Genomic DNA, 23,693 nt, shown 5'->3' with positions numbered 1-23,693 from the left:
GGAATGTTAGGTGATTTCTGCCCTTTATGGATTAAAACCAGACTCTGCATCAACTATGTAATTTTCCATGGGAGTTTTGCCATGGATCCCCCTTCGGCATGGCACAGTCCAGGTGTTAGTACCCTTGAAACAATTTTTCCATCACTATTGTGGCCAGAAAGAGTCCCTAAGTTTGCCTGCCTATTGAAGTCTATGGCGGTTCGCCCGGAAAATTTTAAGTTAGCGACATCACTACTCCTAATACACTACAGCTAGATTTTTGGGATAATTTATATATGAAATTGTTACAATATGTAGATGCAAAATTAGTACTTGCTGGGGATTGTAACCTATCAGTCCAAACTTTATTGGATAGACTACATACATTTTTTTTTAATAGATGTAATAAAGAAGCAAAACTCCTTCGAAATTTTATTTAAAAACTAAAACAAAAATATTTGGCATATACAACACTCAGACTCAAATTTATATACTTGTGAATCTAAATCTCACTGTACATTGTTTAGGATAGATATGTTTTTAGTAGGGTAGCTTTTGCTCTGCTCTGAAAACTGACATTAAAGAGATTCTGATATTGAATCATTCAATTATCAAGATGTCAATTAAGAATAAAGCCTCATATTAAAAAAAATATTGGAAAATGTTTTATCCCAACATATCTCCTACACGATATCAGCTTTAGGAACTGTTAATAGGAAAATGGTTTGAATTCAATCATTTAATTATCAATATTTATCCAAAATAGAGATATTCTGGGAAACAGTCCTTAGCGGAGAAATCAAAGCATATATGGTTAGTAGAAAAAAGCATTTGAAAGCGAGAGAGCTTTAATTGTCTAACCAACTCAAAAATAAATATATGTTATTATAGAACATCAAAATAAAGATAATTGGAGAGAATATCAGAAAGCAAAACTGGAAATAGAAACATTTTTCAACCAACAGATGATCAAAGCAGAGATTAAAAATAAATCAATATTTAATAAATATGGCCCTAGATCCGCCAAATATTTGGTTAACGTAGTGAAGAGCAGAAAAAAAAGAGTTTTATAGAAGCAATTAGAGCAGGAGATACCGGGTTTACTAATCCTAAAACATAAAAAATATATTCTTTTAATATTTTCAAAATGTTTATACTAAGGAATGTACAAGTGAAATTAATAAGGAAAATTTCTGGAGGAAAATTAAACTTCCAAAAATTTCAGCAGATCAGTTAATTGATTTGAATAGAGAAATTCAAATAGAGGAAATCCTCCAGGTGATAAAGTGCTCAGCTAATTTAAAAGCCCCAGGTTCAGATTAGATTCCATCTGAATTCTATAAAATTATATCTGATCAAGTGACTCCAGTTCTTCTGTTATTTTATGAATATTACAGAAAAAATAGTATATCATCAAATTTCTTTGCACAATCTAATATTGTTTTAATATTAAAAAAAGATAAGGATGCCGAGCTAATGGACTCATACCTCCCTATCTCCTTACTCAATTGCGACTATAAAAATCTTGCATCTATTATAACTAATCATCTTAAAAAAGTCTTAGAGCCTCTTATTCAGACAGATCAGTCTGGATTTATGCAAGAGAGAACAGCAATGCAAAATATTAGAACAGCTTTAACCCTAATAGAATATCACTGGGCTAAAACCCATGCTCAATTATCTAAACCACAGGAAATATTAGATTTTGCCCTGATAACGTTAGATGTCGAGAAGGCCTTTGACTCAGTTTCATGGGAGCACTTATTCACCTCTATTGAAAAATTTGGATTGACAGGTTACTTTTTAAACTTTATTAAATTAATTTACAAGAATCCTACCTCTTCACTTATTATCAATGGTGAAAACTCATCAAACATAACGCTTCAGAAACGGACAAGGCCAGGCTACCCACTGTGAGGGTTTTTTTCCCTGTTTTGTTTGCCATATGCTGCTGGCAGCCATTTTACTCACCTCTCTTCCTGACTATGGTGCATTGTGGGGGATGCTGCTCATTTCCTGCACTTCCTTTTATGGCCAGACTGGTATGCATCATCCGTGTGAGACAGGATGCAGTCTCAGAATTGTGATGTCATCACTTATTATTTAAAGGGCCTCTGCTCAGTATGCTTTGCCTTTGCGTTGTCTCAGACCTGTTTGTGAGAGTTCCTGTGTATTACCTGGCTGCCTGACGTCCTTCCTGGTTCCTGATCCCTGGCTTGTTCCTGACTCTGCTGTTTTCATTGTTGCTGATTCTGGCTCGTCTGATTATTCGCTTTGGCTCCTGACTCAGCTCGTCTGACTACCAGCTCTGGTTTTGTCTCCTGGCTTGTTATTTGACTTGTGGACTTTTTATTATTTTTTGCTATTAATAAAGGTGTGATTATTTTTGCACTTCTCGTCTCAGTCTGATTCCTGGCTCCCTGACATTACGCAAAGGCCATAAATCCTGATGGTGCTAATAATCCACCTTTACCTGCCATCATTTCCAGGATGGATGTACAGGATCACCGCTTGGATCAATTTGCAGTAGCCCTGCAAACCCTGCTGACTCGCACTGCACATTTGGACCAAAGTGTCCCGCAAGTTATGGCTGCTCCTGTTTCCGCTGCTGCACCTATGCCTACCAGGAGCATGTCCGGTTCTGTACCTCTACTTCAGCGATATGGAGGCGATCCTATTCAGTGCAGAGGGTTTTTGAACCAGGTGGGCATTTACTTTGAGATGTTACCTCAGCGTTTCCCTCTGACAGAGCTAAGGTGGGATTTCTCATCTCGTTACTCTCTGACACAGCTCTTGCCTGGGCTAATCCCTTGTGGGAGACAAATAAACCTGTGATTTCAAATTACCCTGAAATTGTGGCCTCCTTTTGAAGGGTATTTGATGTTCTGGCTCGCTCCTCCTCTGCTGATAAATGACTCATGTCCATTCAGCAAGGTACAAGATCTGTTGCTCAGTATGCTATTGAGTTTTGTACGCTTGTCGCAGAGGTAGGTTGGAACAATGAAGCCATTGTTGCTGCCTTCTTTCATGGGCTCTCTGTGCGATTAAAGATGAAGTTGCTGCCAGAGATTTACAAGAGGATCTCGAGGCATTGGTGTCTTTTTTTTATCCTAATTGACATCAGACTCAGAGAGAGGCCCTCTTTCAAGGAGCGCTTGCGGAAGCCTACTGTTCCGTTGTCTCCTACATGTTCATTCCCACCCATGCCTCCCTTTCCTCCCATGCCTCCTGGTCCCAAGTCACCAGGTACTGCTGAGCCAATGCAGTTGGGATTCACACATCTCTCCGTGGCAGAGAGGGCCTTTAGGAGGAGGGAGGGACTCTGCCTCTTTTGTGGGTTACAGGGCCACCTTTTGAAGTCTTGTCCTACATGGCCGGGAAACGCTCACACCTAAGGTCCTGTCGGGGGCAGACCTTGGGTGGTTTATCCTCGTCCCCGGAACTGCTTAAGGAGAAACCTTTGGTCACGGTTGTCCTTTCCTGGGTGGACTCCTCCATAGTCACTCAGGCTCTTGTTGACTCCGGTGCTGCGGGCTATTTCATTGACAGTGCTTTTTATCAAAGCACTCCATTCCTGTTTTGCCTCAGTTTGTTCCGCTTGCTATTGAGGCCATTGATGGCAGGCCCCTTCAGCCCGCACTCGTTACTCACGAAACTGCTCCGTTGTCCATGGTTGTTGAGGCTCTCCATTTTGAAACCCTCCAGTTCCAGATGATAAACTCTCTGCATTTTTCGATTGTTCTGGGTTATCCCTGGCTCCAAAAGCACAATCCCAGTCTCGACTTTCGCAGGTCCGAAATTTTGTCGTGGTCCCCGCAATGTATTTCCAATGGTCTTCGGAAACCAGTTAAAGTCATGTGCTCTTCTTCAGTATCTCAATTGCCAGAGGAGTACCAGACGTTTTTGACAAGGTGCGTGCCGGTACGTTGCCTCCTCACCGGTCTTACGATTGTGCCATAGACCTGCCACCCAGAGCCATTCCTCCTCAGGGCTGGGTGTACCCTCTGTCTGTTGCAGAGAATTGTGCTGTGGAGGAGTATGTTGCCGATGCTCTGTCGTGGGGGATCATCCACAAATCCTTCTCTCCTGCAGGGGCTGACTTCTTCTTTGTGAAGAAAAAGGGTGGCGAGTTATGACCATGCATCGATTATAGGGGTCGTAATCGTCTTACCATTAAAAATGCTTACCCTATTCCGCTCATTACGGAAATCTTTGACCGCCTCAAGGGAGCTACAGTCTTTACTAAATTTGATTTGAGAGAGCGTACAATCTCGTTAGGATTAAGGAGGGCCACGAATGGAAAACAGCATTTAACACCAGGAGAAGGCATTATGAGTATTTTGTAATGCCCTTTGGCCTATGTAATGCTCCTGCTGTTTTTCAGGAATTTATTAATGATGTCCTATGAGATATGTTGCAACAGTGTGTTGTGGTGTACTTTGACGACATCCTCATACACTCACCCACACTTGAGGCTCATCGTTCTGATGTTACACGGGTTCTTCAGAGACTACGTGAGAATGGCCTGTTTTGTAAACTTGAGAAATGTGAGTTTCATCAGACTCAAGTAACCTTCATAGGTTATGTTATCTCTGTTGCAGGGTTCTCCATGGATCCTGACAAGTTATCTGCAGTTGGACTTCAGTCTATTCAACATTTTTTGTTGTTCGCCAATTACTATAGAAAGTTTATTAAAAACTTTTCTTCCTTGGTCAAACCTATCACAGACATGACCCGTACAGAGAATGATCCACTCCATTGGTCACCTACTGCCATTAAGGCCTTTGATAGTCTTAAGACTGCCTTTGCTGCTTCTCCAGTTCTGGCTCATCCTAACCCTGTCCTGCCTTTCGTTCTTGAGGTCAATGCATCTGAGCCTGGAGTAGGTGCCCTCTTGTCTCAATGTCCTATGCCTGACGGTTCCCTGCATTTATGTGGTTTCTTCTCTAATAAATTGTCTCCAGCGGAGTGCAATTATGAAATTGGCAACAGGGAATTACTGGCCATACTTTTTGCACTCAAGGAATGGAGGCATCTTCTCGAGGGTACTAGTGTGCCAGTGCTCATTCTTACTGACCACAAAAATTTAACTTATCTATCTGAAGCAAAACGTTTGTCGTCCCGACAGGCAAGATGGGCACTATTTTTGTCTCGGTTTAATTATGTGGTCTCCTACCTGCCTGTTAGTAAGAATGGTAGGGCTGATGCCCTCTCTCGACTATTTTGGCCTCTGTCCAAGGAGGACTCTGTACCTACTTCTGTTATACCTCCTGACCATACGTACTAATTTGACTTCTCCCTTGGGGGAGGAGATCCTGGCTGCACAAACCAATGCACCTCCTAAGAAACCTAGTGGCAAGTGTTTTGTTCCTGAGAATCTTCGAACTAAACTTTTGCACACTTACCACTATCCTAAAGCCGCAGGTCACCCAGGCAAAAACCAAATGATTTGGTCTGTCACTCGACAATTCTGGTGGCCTGGTCTTTGTTCTGATGTTGCTGCGTATGTTGCCTCCTGCTCAGTTTGTGCACAGAATAAGACTCCCCGAGATCTTCCTGTGGGTCTTCTTCAACCTATTGCTAATGTTGAGCGTCCTTGGACACATCTTTCCATGGTCTTCATTGTCAAGCTCCCTGTTTCCAATGGCAATACTGTTATCCTTATGCTGGTTGACCGTTTTTCTAAAATGTCACATTGAATTTCCTTGATGAAGCTCCCTACCGCTCAGCAGCTTGCTTCAATTTTTGCCCTGGAGGTCTTCCGTTTACATGGGTTACCCAAGGAGATAGTGTCGGACCGGGGTAGCCAGTTTGTCTCCAGATTTTGGCGTTCCTTTTGTGCTCAAATGGGGATCCAGATTTCCTTCTCCTCGGCATATCACCCTCAATCCAATGGGGCTGCGGAATGGTCTAATCAAGCCCTGGAACAGTTCCTCTGTAGCTATGTCTCAGATCACCACAATAATTGGTCTGAACTGTTACCTTGGGCAGAGTTTGCTCGTAATAGTGCTATTAATGCTTCCTCCAAGTTATCCCCAATCATGGTGAATTATGGGTTTCAACCATCCTTGTTGCCCGATTCATTCATGTCTTAGGGTATTCCGGCTTTGGAGGAGCATCTCTGGCAACTCCGTTCCACGTGGGTGCAGATTCAGGATTGCCTTCATCGATCTATGCAGCGCCAAAAGTTCCAGGCTGATCGTAGGCGTCTGCCCGCACCTTCCTACCAGGTTGGTGAGAGAGTTTGGATGTCCTCCCGCAACTTGAACCTTCGTGTGCCTTCCAATAAATTGGCTCCCCATTATGTTGGTCCATTTCAAATACTTTGATGGGTTAATCCTGTGGCCTACGCTCTTGCCCTTCCTCCTGCTATGCGCATCTCCAATGTTTTTTATGTCTCTCTCTTGAAACTATTGGTTTGTAATCGGTTTACCACTGTGTTGCCCCATCCCCATCTTATCTTTGTTGGCAACCATGAGGAGTATGAGGTCAGCAGCATTATTGACTCTCATATGTCCAGGGGCCGTGTACAGTATTTGGTTCACTGGAGGGGCTACGGTCTGGAGGAGCATTCTTGGGTTCCCTCCTCTGATGTTCATGCTCCCGCCCTCCTCCATGCCTTTCATGCCCGTTTCCCCAATAAGCTTTTTGTCCTCCCATGGGGGAGGGGTCATTGAGGGGAGGGTACTGTCAGGGTTTTTTCCCTGTTTTGTTTGCCATGTGCTGCTGGCAGCCATTTTACTCACCTCTCTTCCTGACTATGGTGCATTGTGGGGGATGCTGCTCATTTCCTGCACTTCCTTTTATTGCCAGACTGGTATGCATCATCCGTGTGAGACAGGAGGCAGTCTCAGAATTTTGATGTCATCACTTATTATTTAAAGGGCCTCTGTTCAGTATGCTTTGCCTTTCAGGTCTCAGACCTGTTTGTGAGAGTTCATGTGTATTACCTGGCTGCCTGACATCCTTCCTGGTTCCTGATCCCTGGCTTGTTCCTGACTCTGCTGTTTTCCTTGTTGCTGATTCCAGCTCGTCTGACTATTTGATTTGGCTCCTGACTTGGCTCGTCTGACTACCAGTTCTGGTTTTGACTCCTGGCATGTTATTTGACTTGTGGACTTTTTATTATTTTTTGCTATTAATAAAGGTGTGATTATTTTTGCACTTTTCGTCTCAGTCTGATTCCTGGCACCCTCACACCCACTCTCGCCACTCCTATTTAACATCTCCCTAGAGCCACTGGCAGCATTATGTAGAAGGCAGCTTGAGGGCGTTTTGATCGGAGAAAGAAAATTGATATTATCCCTCTATGCGGATGATATTTTACTCTATATGAGAAACACTAAGGACTCAATACCAAAGTTACTCTATATACTAGAAATGTACAGCTCTTTTTCAGGTTATAAAATTAACTAATAAATCAGAGATACTATGGATCATCAAGCATGAAGATAGTGTGATATAGAACCCTTTTTTGTTGACGAAAAAGAAAGAAAATATTTGGGATCCAGACCAGTGGTACAAATGTAGTTATCCCCAGTCATGGGCTAAAATCTTTGTCTTACTCTGGGACTGGGCGAGACTCCCTCTGTCTCTTTCTGCAAAAATAAATTTGATTAAAATTATATTATTCCCAATAATTTTTTCTTATACAAAACTTACCAATATTCATATATAATAAAGATCTAAGAAAGTTTCATTCTCACTGTTCGAGGTTCTTATGGGGAAAACGTAAACCTTGCATTATTTTTCAAAGGTTTACACGAGTAAAAGAAGATGGAGGTATGGCATTACCAGGCATTAAATTATATACAGGTAACTGGTCAAGTATGGCCAAAATTGCTCTGGATTGGCTTTCTGGTGCTGACTATATCTCCAACTATCAAGTAGAAGAGAGCATATCTAGCCCATACTCACTTAGAGCATTATTGCATATCCCAAAATTGAAAAGTTAAAAATTAATATCCCTAAGTTTACTATTGGCAATGTAGTTAGAGCATGGAATAAAATATGCAAAGGACTAGATATAGATAATTCGGTATCTAAAGTTTTTATTCAATTTAAGGATGAATCGACTAACTTTAATAAGCTCTTTGAACAATTGAGGCAAGATTTTGATTTAAGCAACAAATATTTTTTTGCCTTCCTTCAAGTGAGACATTTTATTTCAAAAAACTATTTTTTGGAGAAAGAGAACTGGTCATTGGGAGTCTTGGACTTAGTAATCAAGGTATACCATGCAGGTACATGCTTGACTGCTCTCATATATAAAGCTTTTATTTCAGAGCAAGGTAAAATAGATCTAAGTAAATTATATTCTAAATGTGTGATAAACTTTGAAGATCTACAATTTGATGATTTTAAAAAAATGTTTTAGTATTATTTCTAAATATACGTCTTCCATAGCTTGGAAAGAAGCACATATGAAACTAGTGACTAGAGCGTATATTACTCCTTTAATGAGATCAAGATGGAATCCTAGTAAACAGGTTCCATGTTCAAGGTGTAATTTTTTGGGAGCTGATTTGTTACACTGTTTCTGGCATTATCCTAAGATCCAAAAACTATGGGCTAGAATAAGTTTTGGCTGAATACGTTTTTAACAGTGAAAATCTCACTGAATAAATATTTTTTTTTTCTCGATAATGACCCTCGTATTCAAAACAGAGATATAATTAACACAGCTATTCTCATTACTAGACAGTTAATCCTTAGATCCTGGAAAGATAAAATTTCACAGAACTTTTCTGTCTTTTTAAAAGAGATTAGAGTTTACATAGCCCTAGAGAAATATGATGCATTCATATGTGCAGAGAACAGGGTGAAAAAGTTCTTACAAAAATGGGATAGAGTAATTATATCTATTATATATACCAATGGAAACTCAACTCCAATTTTTGTACCCCCGAAGGCATTCCATAGAGTTTATCTGTTTGATACTTGCATCTTCCTGGTATCCTACAGAGTGAAAAAACTTACTATGATATTGCAAAGATGGGGTTTATTATTTTTTTATATATATTTATATATATATATATATATATATATATATATATTTCTCTTTTTCATTTTTTTGTCTTGGTTTGGTTTGTTTGGGTTGTTAGGGTTCATTTGGCATGTTATAATAAAGAAGGAAGTTGTTTTATACATATGATTATTTTCACAGATGTATAGTATTTATTTTCGTATATTTTGATTTGGTTGAATTGTAGTGCAAATTGCACAATATGTTTCTACATTATCTTGTTATCAATTGTACCTTGTTATAATACTGTTTATGTATTGTTTTCTTGTATAACTATGTATTAATGTGCCCTTTGCTGAATATAAATATTAAAAAACAAAAACAAAGACCATTCGGCATCCATATAAGATCAAATATCTTGGTTGAAATGTGCATTTCAACCAAGACATTTGATGTTATATGGATGCCGATTGTTCTTTGTTTTAACGTAAGTGCTTATGTGTTATTGCACTTGTTTTATATAATAAATTTATTAATCCATTGTTGCGCTTGTCTTACAATCTCTTCTTAGCTCCTTGTGTCCTTTGGTTTATGGAAATACCATTGAAAGAAAGCAGCATTGGCTTATACTCAGACATCTCTATCTGGATATTGATAAACAGACGCTTTTCATCTTTATTTGTACCCTTTAAGGCCTAGTTATCAACGTGTCTACTTACCTGCATTCGCCGGCCCAATATTGTAGGGTTACTTCTTTTGTTCCTTAGCTCTGCTCTGGCTGATAAGGGTGCGGCACACGTTTTCTTCAGGGCCCTGGGGTGACCACTGAAATCACACACACATGCAACTGAGTGTTTTCACAAAAGTCCCGTTTATTTGAAGAACACACAAAGAATTTATAGTGATGTATACGTCATACATGAGATCACAGGAAATATATAAAAAACGTAGTTAACTTCACATCTGCATAAGGGGCCCACAGGAAATAAGAATGTTGTTATAGCACATAACAGAATATGCTCATATAACCATTTGTAGAGAGGATCATATATTGGAACCATATGTTACAACTTATACAGAAAGAAACTTGTGGAATGCTGCTTTATAAACATTTGATACAAGATTTAAAGTTACCCTCAATATGCTTAATATGTGAGATTCAACTTACTCTTATAACATAATATATATAATATATATACACACATATATATATATATATATATATATATATACATATATATACTTACACATATACACATATATATACACATACATACATATACATACACATACACACACATACACATATACATACCCATCATTCCCCTCTTTGATCACATTGTGATCACATAACCTGTAATGTTCCTACAATATAAACTATCTGGGTCTACCTCTAATTAAATTTTGCAGTTGAACTTTTTCTGCATCTTGTATCATACCTGATATTTTCTTTCCTAAAGTACAAGACATGTAACAGTTAAACAATGTTAATAATAGTAAACAAATAGGTGTAAAGTGTTCAGCATCTTCAGGTGAGTAATAACATGCCGTTATTAATACTATTGGGATATACACAAATAACAATATTCCCATTAGGAAAAGGAAGATCTTGCAGAAATGTCTTGGATCCATGATTGAGATCGTCATCCTGGTCTTTGTGAGGAGTGATCGATACCTTATCACCCACTTCTCCTTTGTGAGGGGTGACCGATAGCTTGTCACCCGCTTCTCCTCTCTTTGGACAGAGTTTCACTCGTGAAGCGTGTATCCAGATGTCCTTGTCGTCAGTCAGTACGGCAGTCCTGGTTACAGCGATGACAGTGATTGGCTTGCTGAACGGGAAACCTCCTTTCTTTGCTTTATTCAGCTGGCGAATGCAGACCAGATTTCCAGGCTTGAAAGGATGGGTTGGTTCCTGTGAGGGAAGAGGTAAACAGGAAGACACATCACCATAGATGCCATTCAATTTATCAATCAATTGTTTTACATATTGTTCCTTAATACAATCTAAATCACCATTTTTAATGATAAGTGGGCCTTTTACCCATGGAGTCGGGAATGGTCTACCCATTAGGACCTCAAATGGAGACAACCTGGTTGTCCTATTTGGGGTCATTCTGATTTCTGCTAAAATAGCAGGTAAATAGTTTTGCCATTTAACCCATGTACCTGCTGTTGCCTTTAAAAGTTTTTCCTTGATATTGCGATTCATTCTTTCTACAATCCCTGAGCTTTGAGGATGGTAGGGAATGTGAAAGTTCCAATTATACTGTAACCATTCTACTAACTTATGTGTGATTTTACTAATGAACGCTGGACCGTTATCAGAATTAATCTGAAGCGGACAACCAAATCTGGGAATTATTTCAGTGGCTAAAATGTTAGCGACTGTTTTTGCATCTTCCCTCTGGGTAACAAAAGCTTCTGGCCACTTAGAAAATTGGTCAACTATTACAAGCAGATATAATTGTTTAGTGCCAGTTTTTGGAATATGTGTAAAATCAATTTGTAGATGTGTGAATGGGGCTGTAGGTGGGGGTAAGTGGTCATGCTGGGCTTTATTGGGGATGGTTGCATTGGTCTGTAAGCGATATACACATCTATTAATATATGCCTTGCAATGATCACCTATACCTCTAATGTAGAAAGATTGCTTCAACAAGCTAGTTGTTGGTTTTATACCTAGGTGTCCAACACCATGGGCTTGTGCTATAAAGAGTGGTGCACTGCTTTCCGGTATGCCCACCTTCCCCTCTTTAGAAAACAAACCATTCTCATCTAAAGTTAACCCATTAGTAGTCCAGAAAGATATGTCACTAGGAGTGGCATGTCCCTGGAGTTCAAGAAGCATATGGTCTGTAGGACATGAAGGTGGGGCTAAAACAGCATACATACGGATGGTGGATCCGGGTGTATGAGAAACATAAGCAGCCTCTTTAGCAATTTTATCTGCAAGAGCATTACCCAAGGAAATAGGGTCAGACTTGTATGTATGTGCACGGCAATGTATGATCGCTATGCCCTTTGGGAGTTGTATGGCCTCTAAAAGGTCATTAATCAGGTCTGTATGAGAGATGGTCTTGCCATCTGCTGAAACAAAACCACGTTGTTTCCATATCATACCAAAATCGTGCACAACCCCAAAAGCATAGCGAGAGTCAGTGTAAATGTTAACAGATTTATTTTCAAACAATTTACATGCTTTTGTAAGTGCTATTAATTCTGCAGCTTGTGCAGAAGGATAAGGAATGGGGCCTGCATCTAGAACAATGTCTGGTAGTTGCACAACGGCATAGCCTGTCTTATAAATACCATCACTAGGTCGGGAACAAGAACCATCAACAAACACATTATCAGCACGGTCAAAAGGTTTATCCATCAAGTCAGGTCTTGGTGTGGTAATGTGGTGTATTACCTCTATACAATCATGATCTGTTGGAAAGTCTGGTGATCCTGTAAGTAAGGCACTAAGTATTTGAGTTGGCCCTGAGGATACACTACTATATTTAATAGTCAGATTTGTATTATTCAGTAATATACATTCATAACCAGAAAGTCTTTGAGAAGTCATGTGTTGGGTAGTGACATTTTTTACAAGATGTAAAACTTGGTGACTAGTGTGTAGTACTATTGGATGGCCTAATGTGATTGTTTCAACCATCTCTACAGCCATGGCGCAAGCCGCCAATGCTCGGAGACACGCCGGCATCCCTTGTACCGGTATTGGAACTACTTTGGAAAAGAAAGCTACGGGACGCATATTGCCTCCACCATGCTCTTGGGCACAGACAGCAGCCATGGTTTTACAATTGTCCCTCGCATACAAGTGAAATGGTTTACAATAATCAGGTAGTCCTAAAGCAGGGGCACTAATAATGCTAGTCTTCAGAGCTATGTAGGATTTAGTCATGTCTGTGGTCCATTGTATATGTTCAGGGCTATCCCCTTTTGTGGCTTGCCTTAGAATGGAATCATGATGGGAGCACTCAGGAATCCATTGTCTGCAATAATTAATCATACCTAGAAAGGTTAGCATGTCCTTTCTAGTAACTGGCTTTGGGATCTGTTGAATCGCTTGGATTCGTTTGGGACTAATGGACCGGTGGCCTTGGGAAAGTACAAAACCAAGGTAATCCACTTTTGTCACTCCTACTTGTAGCTTATGTTTTGCTATTTTATGACCTTCAGCAGCAAGGTGTTTTAACAGACTTATTGTATCTACTGTATTAGCCTCCTGGTTAGGACTACACAACAGTAGGTCATCGACGTACTGAAGGAGGACGGAACCTTGGCTGGGAGTCCATGACCGCAATGTACGTTGGAGCACCAGCGAGTAGACCTCAGGTGAGGCCACATAGCCTTGAGGGAGGCGTGTCCAGGTAAGCTGACGCCCATCATAATAAAAAGCCATAAGTAGCTGTGTCTCAGGGTCCAATCGGACTGAAAAAAATGCGTTAGCTAAATCAATGACTGTAAATATACAGGCATCATGTGGAATGGCTGTGAGTAAGGTTGTAACATCTGGGACTATTGGGGCAATTGGGATTACTATTTCATTAATTGCCCTTAAGTCTTGTACTAACCTATATTCATTGTCTTTCTTTGGGATCGGATTTATGGGGGTATTATAGGGAGAAACTACTGGACGGAGGATTCCTTGTTTAAGGAATTCCTCTATCATGGGTCTTATCCCTTCTTTCTTTTCTCTAGACAATGGATATTGTTTAATAAACACTGGAGTAGTATTAGGTTTTAATCTGGCTTTATATGGGGTACACTGAACTAAACCAACGTCAAGTTTTGAAGATGCCCAAACAGAGGATGGGACATCTGTCAATATTTCATTAAAAAAACACAGGTTAGTGGACCCTAGACTCACGTCTAACCCACCCTGTCTAGTGACAGCTACTTTCAAACCAAGGGGACCCATAAGATCACGACCCAAAAGGTTAAGGGGACACCCAGTTATAATACGAAATGGGTGCAAAAGTTGTTGGCCAGTACAGGGTACCCTAACTTCAAGTGGCGGTGTGATGCGAGTCTGAGTCAGCACTCCATTAATCCCTAGAGAAGGTTCAGATTTTCCAGTAATGCCATCATACATATCTGAGCATAAGGCAGAGCATGTAGCTCCTGTGCCTACTAGAAATGGTAGGGGTTTTCCCTCTACTTCTAGGACTAAGTACGGTTGCTCATGATAACTTGTTGACACCACTGGAAAAATTGGAGTGCTACCTTCTAGGCACCCCTATGGCCATTGTATGTTGTGTTTGGGTGCCTCCATGGGTGCAGGGGCTATGTAAGGCTGTCTGTTATATTGTCGGGGATCGTAAGGGGGGCCAGAATTATTAGGGGGTTTTGGGCATTCATTTTTCCAATGTCCCTGTTCCCCACAGTTAAAACAATGTGTTCTGTTTGAAGTATAATTCCCTCTAGCTCTTCCTCTAGCTCTCCCTCTACCTCTCACATACATTCTATTACTCCCTGTATTATCCCTTTCCCTGGCCTGGAATGGATCACAATGTTGTAAACTCTGCTTTTGATAAAAAGCAGCGTTTTTTTCCCTCTAATTTCCTGATGTCAAAACAACCTGCCCCTTCTTTTTCATGAATTCTTTTCAAGAATTCTGCTGGAGTCAACTCTGGCCAATCAGAGACAAGTTGTTTCACCAACAAAGAAAGCTGAGGTTGCATATTACTAATGCAAGTCTGGACCTTCAGAGAGCCCATTGCATCTCCTGATTCCATTCCAGCCTCTTCCTTCCAGCATTTATAAAAACGCTTAACAAATTCTACTACTGTTTCCTTTGTATTCTGTTTGCACGCTAGTGCAATTGACATACTTTGTTTATCCTTCCATATTCTATGCATTTCTATACTTAATTCTGTCCACATTTCATCAAGTCCTTCACGTGTGTTTAGGGCATAGTTAATTGTTGGATCTCGACTCAATTTACTAATACTCTTTACATTACCCCACTCCCAACCTGATTCAGGGTCATAGTCTAGAAGTGCATCAATAATAATTCTTATATCTGTCTGTGTCATGTTTTGTCCTTGTAACATTCTTTTTAAATACATAATACAAGCTGATGGATGTTGACGGGGGTTTGGGGCTCCCTTGGTAATTTCCCTTAATTCACCCGGGGACAAAGGTTTAATAATTAATTGGTCTCCCAAAGTAAGAAATGGCATACTAGCTTCTGGTACAGCTGCCTCCTCCTCCTCTACTTCTTCATTCCCTCTTTTATATTGTGGGGTTATTGTAGGGGGGTAGGAAGGTGTTACTGGTTCAACCTTAATCGGGGGTTTGGGCATAATTGGGGGTTTAGTGACCTGGTATCGAGGAGTTACAGAAGGTCCTGGCAAGGTCCATTCCTGGGGTACCTGAGCAGAGGCAATAGCAATAGTCTCTAGATCTATGTCACTAGGGGATGGGAGGCTAGGATATAGTCTGTTATATGATGGCAAAGGTAGGTGAGGGGCATTATATGGTGCAGGGGGGGTGAATATGCTTTCTGTTTTTGCTTCTCACTTTTACCCTTCTTTTTATTCCCATCTATATCAATATATCGCCAGTATGGAGCAACAGTCAGCCAATTTTCCCCACCCTTTTTCATATAATCCATATTCCATCTTGGATCACCTTTATACCATGGAAATGCCTCTTCATCACCTAGACACAACCCTTTTACCATATTCATATGAAATGTATCATTATCCCCCTCTCTGGGGAATGGATCAGAGCTTCTCATAGCTTCTGTCCATTCTGCCATATTTTCCCACATAATCTTTAAATGTTCTCCTTGCCTAGGTGATGGAAATTGTTTAGACTGGGATTTGCCCATTCTCAACTCCTAACTTATCTTTTAAAACATTTACAACAAAATATAATACAATACAAAAAAAATAAAAAAATAAATAATAAAAAATAATAAAAATAAAAAAATACAATACCTTTACCTTTAAGAGCAATTAATTATTGAATCTTTTTGCAAAAAACACATTAACTAGAATGGTTGTACTCCGTTACCAGTTATTGTGCTTAATGCTTAAGTTTACAACAAGAGAAAGAAAAAAAAAATATCACTATGCTGATCCTTTCAGTAGTTTCTGGCATTAATTATCTCTAGGTCAAAGGTCACCCTTCACCAGAAAAAATGTAGCCTTTTACTAACATTTAGAAACAGCAATACATATTAACAACAGTTTACTTTCTTAATACTTTAAACAATAAGCAGTATTTTACTTCCTTAACACTTTATACAAATAAACAGTATTTTGCCATACAGCATATTTAAAAACAAGCAGCAAGAAAATGTGTGGTTTAACCCTTCAGCCAGACTTTATATAACCTGATTTCTACCAAAGAAATCTTATTCCCTTTTTATTTTTTATTTTTTTATCAAAGATTTGATTAGAATCTACCAAAGATTCATATATATATTTAACCTGATTTTTACCAAAAAAATCTACTATTCCTCTTTTAGAATCTACCAAAGATTCACATATATATATTCCCCAACTATTCCTATGTAAAATGAAACTTAAGGGGTCTCGTGGTAAGAGAAAAAAGGTCATAATAAAAAGACTCTTTGTTCAGCTTACCTTCCGAGAGTTCTCTGTTTCATTCCACTTCTGACACCAGTTTTGTAGGGTTACTTCTTTTGTTCCTTAGCTCTGCTCTGGCTGATAAGGGTGCGGCACACGTTTTCTTCAGGGCCCTGGGGTGACCACTGAAATCACACACACATGCAACTGAGTGTTTTCACAAAAGTCCCGTTTATTTGAATAACACACAAAGAATTTATAGTGATGTATACGTCATACATGAGATCACAGGAAATATATAAAAAACGTAGTTAACTTCACATCTGCATAAGGGGCCCACAGGAAATAAGAATGTTGTTATAGCACATAACAGAATATGCTCATATAACCATTTGTAGAGAGGATCATATATTGGAACCATATGTTACAACTTATACAGAAAGAAACTTGTGGAATGCTGCTTTATAAACATTTGATACAAGATTTAAAGTTACCCTCAATATGCTTAATATGTGAGATTCAAATTACCCATATAACATAATATATATAATATATATACACACACATATATATATATATATATACATACATATATATACATACACATATACACATATATATATACACATACATACATATACATACACATACACACACATACACATATACATACCCATCAAATATGCCCGCCTAAGCTCGCCTCACATCGCCGCCGCAGACCTGAATAATCTCGTCAAAGTTGTCAATAAAGCTGTCAAAAAGCTGCGCACTAAGTACGGGGCGATGAGCAGTGGACTGTGATAGTTATCACTCATCCAATCTAGCTGCTCTTCGGCTTTTTCCCAGCTTTATTGCTAGCCTGTCACTAAGCACCCACACTAAACTACACTGTTCTACCCCCTATACCGGCGCCCCCGGAGCCCCCCGCAACTAAATAAAGTTATTAACCCCTAAACCGCCGCTCCTAGACCCAGCCGCAACTATAATAAATGTATTAACCCCTAAACTGCCGCTCCCAGAGCCCACCGCCACCTACATAATACCTAGTAACCCCTATCCTGCCCCCTATACCGCCGCTACCTATAATATATTTATTAACCCCTATCCTGCCGATTCCGGACCCCGCCGCAACTAAATAAATTGTTTAACCCCTAAACCGCCGCTCCCGGACCCCGCCGCCATCCTATATTAAACTTATTAACCCCTAATCTGCCCCCCTACACCGTCGTCACTATAATAAAATTATTAACCCCTAAACCTAAGTCTAACCCTAACCCTAACACCCCCCAGATTATTATTTATAATGTAGCTATATTAGGGCGGCGGATTGAAAACCAGGTACGCTGGGCCGGAAAAGTGCCGAGCGTACCTGCTAGTTTTTTGATAACTAGCAAAAGTAGTCAGATTGTGCTGAACTTGTGTTCGGAACATCTGGAGTGACGTAAGAATCGATCTGTGTCGGACTGAGTCCGGCGGATCGAAGCTTACGTCACTAAATTCTACTTTTGCTGGGCTGTAGTGCTTGATAACTACAGCGAATCAGCCTTGCCACAAATACGCTGCGGAATTCCAGAGTATTTGAGGTTGACGGCTTGATAACTAGGGGCCTTTGTCTGGACTTTTTGTGGCACCACACTTGACTGGGTTTTATTCAATAGAAAGTACTTATCTATTCAAACCATTTACAATTAAGAAAAAGTATAATGGATATTTTGTTTATCTGTTAATCCTGGTTTTATACAGAATCACTTATATTGAGTTATTCATACTTACTGCCTAATTTGAACTCACTGTTCAAATTTTTTAACTTATTGTACAAACTGTTTTATCTGTTTGTTTTTTTATTTATATGTTGTTGGGGAGATCCATTAGTGAATTAGCGCTGATTTACGTTTCGCTTTTACTTTGTTTTAGATAGTGTTATTATAAATGTAGCTGAACATTTAAAAGTATTTTTAATGTTTTTTGTGCAACTTTTTAGTTGAGCGTAACAGTTAACCAGAACTCTGAAGTAGCTCTACTATCGCGGTATTTGTTTTACAGACTTACTCCTTCATGATCTAACCTTTGTCATCACCCTAACTATTGTGTTTTTTTATGATATGTTTACAGGTCTTTAAATAGCTCTCATAGACCTTTGATCAACATTTTTAATTGCATTTTCTATCCGAATATATTTGTATTTTTAAACTTTAGTAATCTGAATCTTATATTTCTTGTTTATAGCATGGATCCATGATAAACATCTATATGTATTTGTTAGCATTAAAATAGATATGTTTTAAATGTTTTAAAAGGTTACCATTTCCTTTGCCTTACCACTCATTAGGTGCTCCTTGAGCTCTAAATAATTTTTGTTGTTAATTTTCAGGGTCAGCTAGGGACCCTTAGCTTTTAGGAGCCAATAGGAATTTACTTACGCTAAGTGCTGGTAGATACACACTCACGTTCATTGTATAAGGGAAATACTTATTTTCATGTGTGACATTAACCTATTGTAATCCTACTCCACCCTCAACATTGATTGACCATATAAATGCCATATTATCTTGGCATGATGGACATACTTCAATAGTCACACATCAGGACCCCAACATCTACAAATGGTGTGTTTATTATGATTATTTTAACATTGAACTGACAATAGATACCTGCAGTTGCCATCTTGTATTAAGAACTTACCAAAATGGAAACACTATTGTTAAAAGGGAAAATTTAGCGAAATAAAAATGGTGCTCAGTATTCCCATCATGCCAGCATATAATTGAAAACGCAAGTACTATCAGTGGCAAATTTGACAGTGAGCGTTGAGGCTTTAAATAAAATATTAAATTAAACTTCAATGAAGCCATTTGTAGATGTTGGGGTCCTGATTTGCATTTCCTGCAGATCCTCTGCAGATGATATCATGTACTCAACACACAAATACGCATGTATATGAACCTATAACTATTTAAATTTGTGCTCTGTCCACTGTATACAGCCTCCACAGTAGAGAGGAATACAGTTTTAATGAATGAATCAATATCAGGTATATATTATCGATCTCTACAATGTCTCCTATAGCCATTTTAGAGTGTTTTGCACATCACTGTTTTCAAATAGATTTGAAATAGTTGTACATATGTCCAAAATGCCCTTTTTTGGACTTATCAAGTGAATTGAGGTGGCAAATTTGAGAAGTCAAAACTGGCCTCAAATACATGTTGAAAAGTGACTCACAATGGGTTGTGATCGCCAATAATTTTTTTGCCAGAAAAAGATTGGGCCAACCATTAGATTGTGATTGAGGCATCTGTTAGTCAGATGGCCCATTCTACCTTCTTCAAGGTTGGATTGTCTTGGATGGGGAAGGACATAATGTGCTTTGGAAGCTTTATATTTGACATGTCCATCTCATGCACCCCCAAGATTATGAAAAATGAGTAGAGAATTCCAACATGAACATACAGAATATCTGTGCAACCTTGACTTGAAGTATGCATATCCTGTATCACTTAGTCATCTATACAAATTTTGAGAAGGGTGACAGATATTTATTATTTTTTTTTACGTTAAATGGAATGTGTGTAATTTTTAAAATCTTGTTTAATTGACATGATGTCAGGTTCAAAAACATATATAACAGTCTTTTTGCAAACGTTAAGATGTTTACCATCTAGGCACTTGATAAATAAAGCCTATATATAACTTTTAATAGTAAGATGATCACTGTGGTAATAGGGATCACCTAGCGTGAATACATTTGTATTTATGTAAATGGAGGCTCATTGTAGCCCCTATGTGCAGATCAAAGTGTTATACATCTGCCCAAAAGGCATTATTTATATGAGATTTATATGAGGATAAACCATTCTTTTTTAAAATAGAGTTTAAACACACACACACAGTTATTTACAACCTTTTTTTGTTAATTTTTGAATACAAAGATTTATTTTTCATTTGTTTCTCACATGTCATTATATATGCATACAATAATTGTATAATTTGAATTTGCTGAAAAAAAATCAATAGTATGTATGGATTTCTTGCTAAATGCTAACCTACAGTAGATCTTAAATGTGAGCAGCATCTAAACCTCCAAAACATCTAAGCTCAGGGAAGGAAAAAAGCTCAACAGTTAAGGGATTAAAATCACACTTTTAGTTAATATATAAAATAAACTCTAACATTTTATACTATCAAGTAAGTAAAACTGCCATGATTTGTATAACATAATGTACAATTCCAATTTTAAGGGTCTAATGCGACACCACTATCTGAAGGTAGTTATGCATATTTAACATTCAAACTTTCTTCACATAGAAGAACATTTTCTTTTTAAATATATATGTGGCTGAGTTCCGGTTCCTGAGGGTGGAGCTAGCACCGCTCGTGGACGCTGAGCGTGGGTGCAGGAAGACTTGATACAAACAATCTACCCTGCCTCTTTGCCCGTTGTTGGAGATCTGTTTCTCCCTAGGGCACTTGCATCTGACACCAGGTGCTGTTGGCGCGGAATTCCGGAACAAGTTTGGTGGCTTGGGTGCTGGAGCCAGAACAGTGAAGCGGAGGAACATTTGCCCCACAGAGCGGTTTAGGGGTTAATACATTTATTGAAGTGGCGGCGATGTCCGGTTAGGCAGATTAGGGGTTAACATTTTTAACATAGTGTTTGTGATGTGGGGGGGCCTCGGTTTAGGGGTTAATAGGTAGTTTATGGGTGTTAGTGTACTTCTTAGCACTATAGTTAAGAGTTTTATGTTACGGCGTTAGCCCATAAAACTCTTAACTACTGACTTTTAAATGCGGTAGGAGTCTTGACAGGAGAGGGTGTACCGCTCACTTTTTCCAAGACTCGTAATACCGGCATTAGGCAAGTCCCATTGAAAAGATAGGATACGCAATTGACGTAAGTGGATTTGCGGTATGCTCGAGTCACGGAAAAAAAGTGAGCGGTACACCTGTACCTGCCAGACTCGTAATACCAGCGTTAGGAAAAAAGCAGCGTTGGGACCTCTCAACGCTGCTTTTTCACCCTAACACAATACTCGTAATCTAGGCGTAAGATAGCTATAATATTATAACTATTAGTTATTTTGTAGCTAGCTTAGGTTTTATTTTATAGGTAAATATGTATTTAGTTTTAAATAGGAATTATTTAGGTAATAATTGTAAGGTTTATTTAGAATTATTTTAATTATATTTAAGTTAGGGGGTGTTAGGGTTAGTGTTAGATTTAGGCTTATTTAGGTTACGTTAGGGTTAGGGTTAATATATTTATGTAGTAATATGGGAGGCCAGAGGTTTTGAGGTTAATAGTTTAATTTAGTATATTTTGTTGTGGGGGGCTTGCGGTTTAGTGGTTAATAGGTTTATTATAGCGGCGGTGTGGGCGGATGGCAGATTAGGGGTTAATAATCTTTAAAAAGTGTTTGCGATGCGGGAGGGCAGCGGTTTATGGGTTAATACATTTATTATAGTGGCGATGATGTCAGGGAGCGGCGGAATAGGGGTTAATAAATTTTAATAGTGGTGGTGATGTCCAGAGCGGCTGATTAGGGGTCAATACATTTTTTATAGTGTTTGCGATGCGGGAGGGCCTTGGTTTAGGGGTTAATAGGTAGTTTATGGGTGTTAGTGTACTTTGTGACAGTTTAGTTATGAGTTTTATGGTGCAGCTTTGTAACGTAAAACTCATAACTACTGACTTTAGATGGCGGTATGAATCTTGTGGTATAGAGTGTACCGCTCACTTTTTGGCCTCCCAGGCAAGCTATGGGAGTCCCATTGAAAAAGGACTTTTTTAAAAGTGCGGTACTGACTTTGCGTGATGGCCAAAAAGGTGTGCGGTACAGCTATACCTGCAAGACTTGTAATAGTGGCGTTAGGGAAAAAGCAGCGTTATGAAGCATAACTTTCCTTTTTACTCATTACGCCAAACGTGTAATCTAGCTGACTGTTTGCAAAAAATAAATAAATAAGAAAATCACAATTTAGTGTGTTAAGCAGTAGCACTAATGAAGAATCACTAAGCTAAACTTAAAGTGAGTGTGATTTATTTGGACTGAGTGTCCTCTTACTAAATATTCACTTTTTTTCTTTTTTGCACAGTTCACATAATACACAAGGAAATATTTTTTGTAAAACAAGTCTAAATCACCAGCAACTGGAATTTTAAAAGAGGGCTCTGTTTTTTCAAATATGGCAACAAAGTTAGCAGATATCTTGCTAAAATATTAAAAATAATTAAAATGGCTAACCTAATTGAATCATTTAAAGTTCAAGGCAAAAAATGTACTGAAATAGCAGAAATTAATTGGGTTTTTATCAATTTAAAATAAAATGATATGCAGCAACATATATAGAACCTTCTGACAAAATGTATTTTTTGGTTGAAAATGTATTTACCTACTAGATAGTCATATTTCTGAGGAAGAGGTTTCTTCTGCAATAAATGTGATTACAAGATCTTGGCCAGCGTTATAGCAAATCACTTAAAATATTTTGAATGCCATAATTCATCCAGATCAAGTAGGTTTTATATCTGGTAGAACATCTACCTGCAATTTAAGAAAATGTCTTATTCTAGATTACATTTTTAATGAAAAATTTAAAAAAAGTAATAATGGGAGAAAATGTATACACAGTAGTAATTACAACTGATGCAGAAAAAGCATTTGACTCAATATACTGGGACCATCTCTGTTTTAATAGCTTTTGGTTTTAGGGAGCAATTTGTAAATTGTATTAAGGCTATTTATAATAAGCATATATTCTCTATAGTAGTCAATAGGTTCTGTACCCCAGATATTCAACTAAAAAAAGGTACGTCAAGGTTGCCCCCTTTAACCTTTACTTTTTAATTTGATGATAGAACCTTTAGAAATTGCACTTAGAAAGGAAATTTATAGAATTTTTATTTGAAGCATTGAAATTAAGACATTATTATATGCTGATGATTTCTTGCTAATTATTAGAAATTCGCTTAAAAATACACCATCCTTAGTAGAAATAACAGAATATTCAGCTCTATCTCTGGTTATAAGATAAATGCAAATAAATCTAGGTTAATGTAGATAAATATACCTTCACCTTAGTCTTTTTTAAGCATTCTGTTTAAAGTTGTTAATTCAATTATCTATCTAGGGATAGTATTAAGTACATCCCCTTTATTATTATTTTTTAGTTAGGGTTTTATTAGGGGGGGTTGGTTGTGT

Source organism: Bombina bombina, chromosome 3 (assembly GCF_027579735.1).
Source record: "Bombina bombina isolate aBomBom1 chromosome 3, aBomBom1.pri, whole genome shotgun sequence".
Taxonomy (NCBI): domain Eukaryota; kingdom Metazoa; phylum Chordata; class Amphibia; order Anura; family Bombinatoridae; genus Bombina; species Bombina bombina.
Note: the sequence above shows the minus strand (reverse complement) of the source record.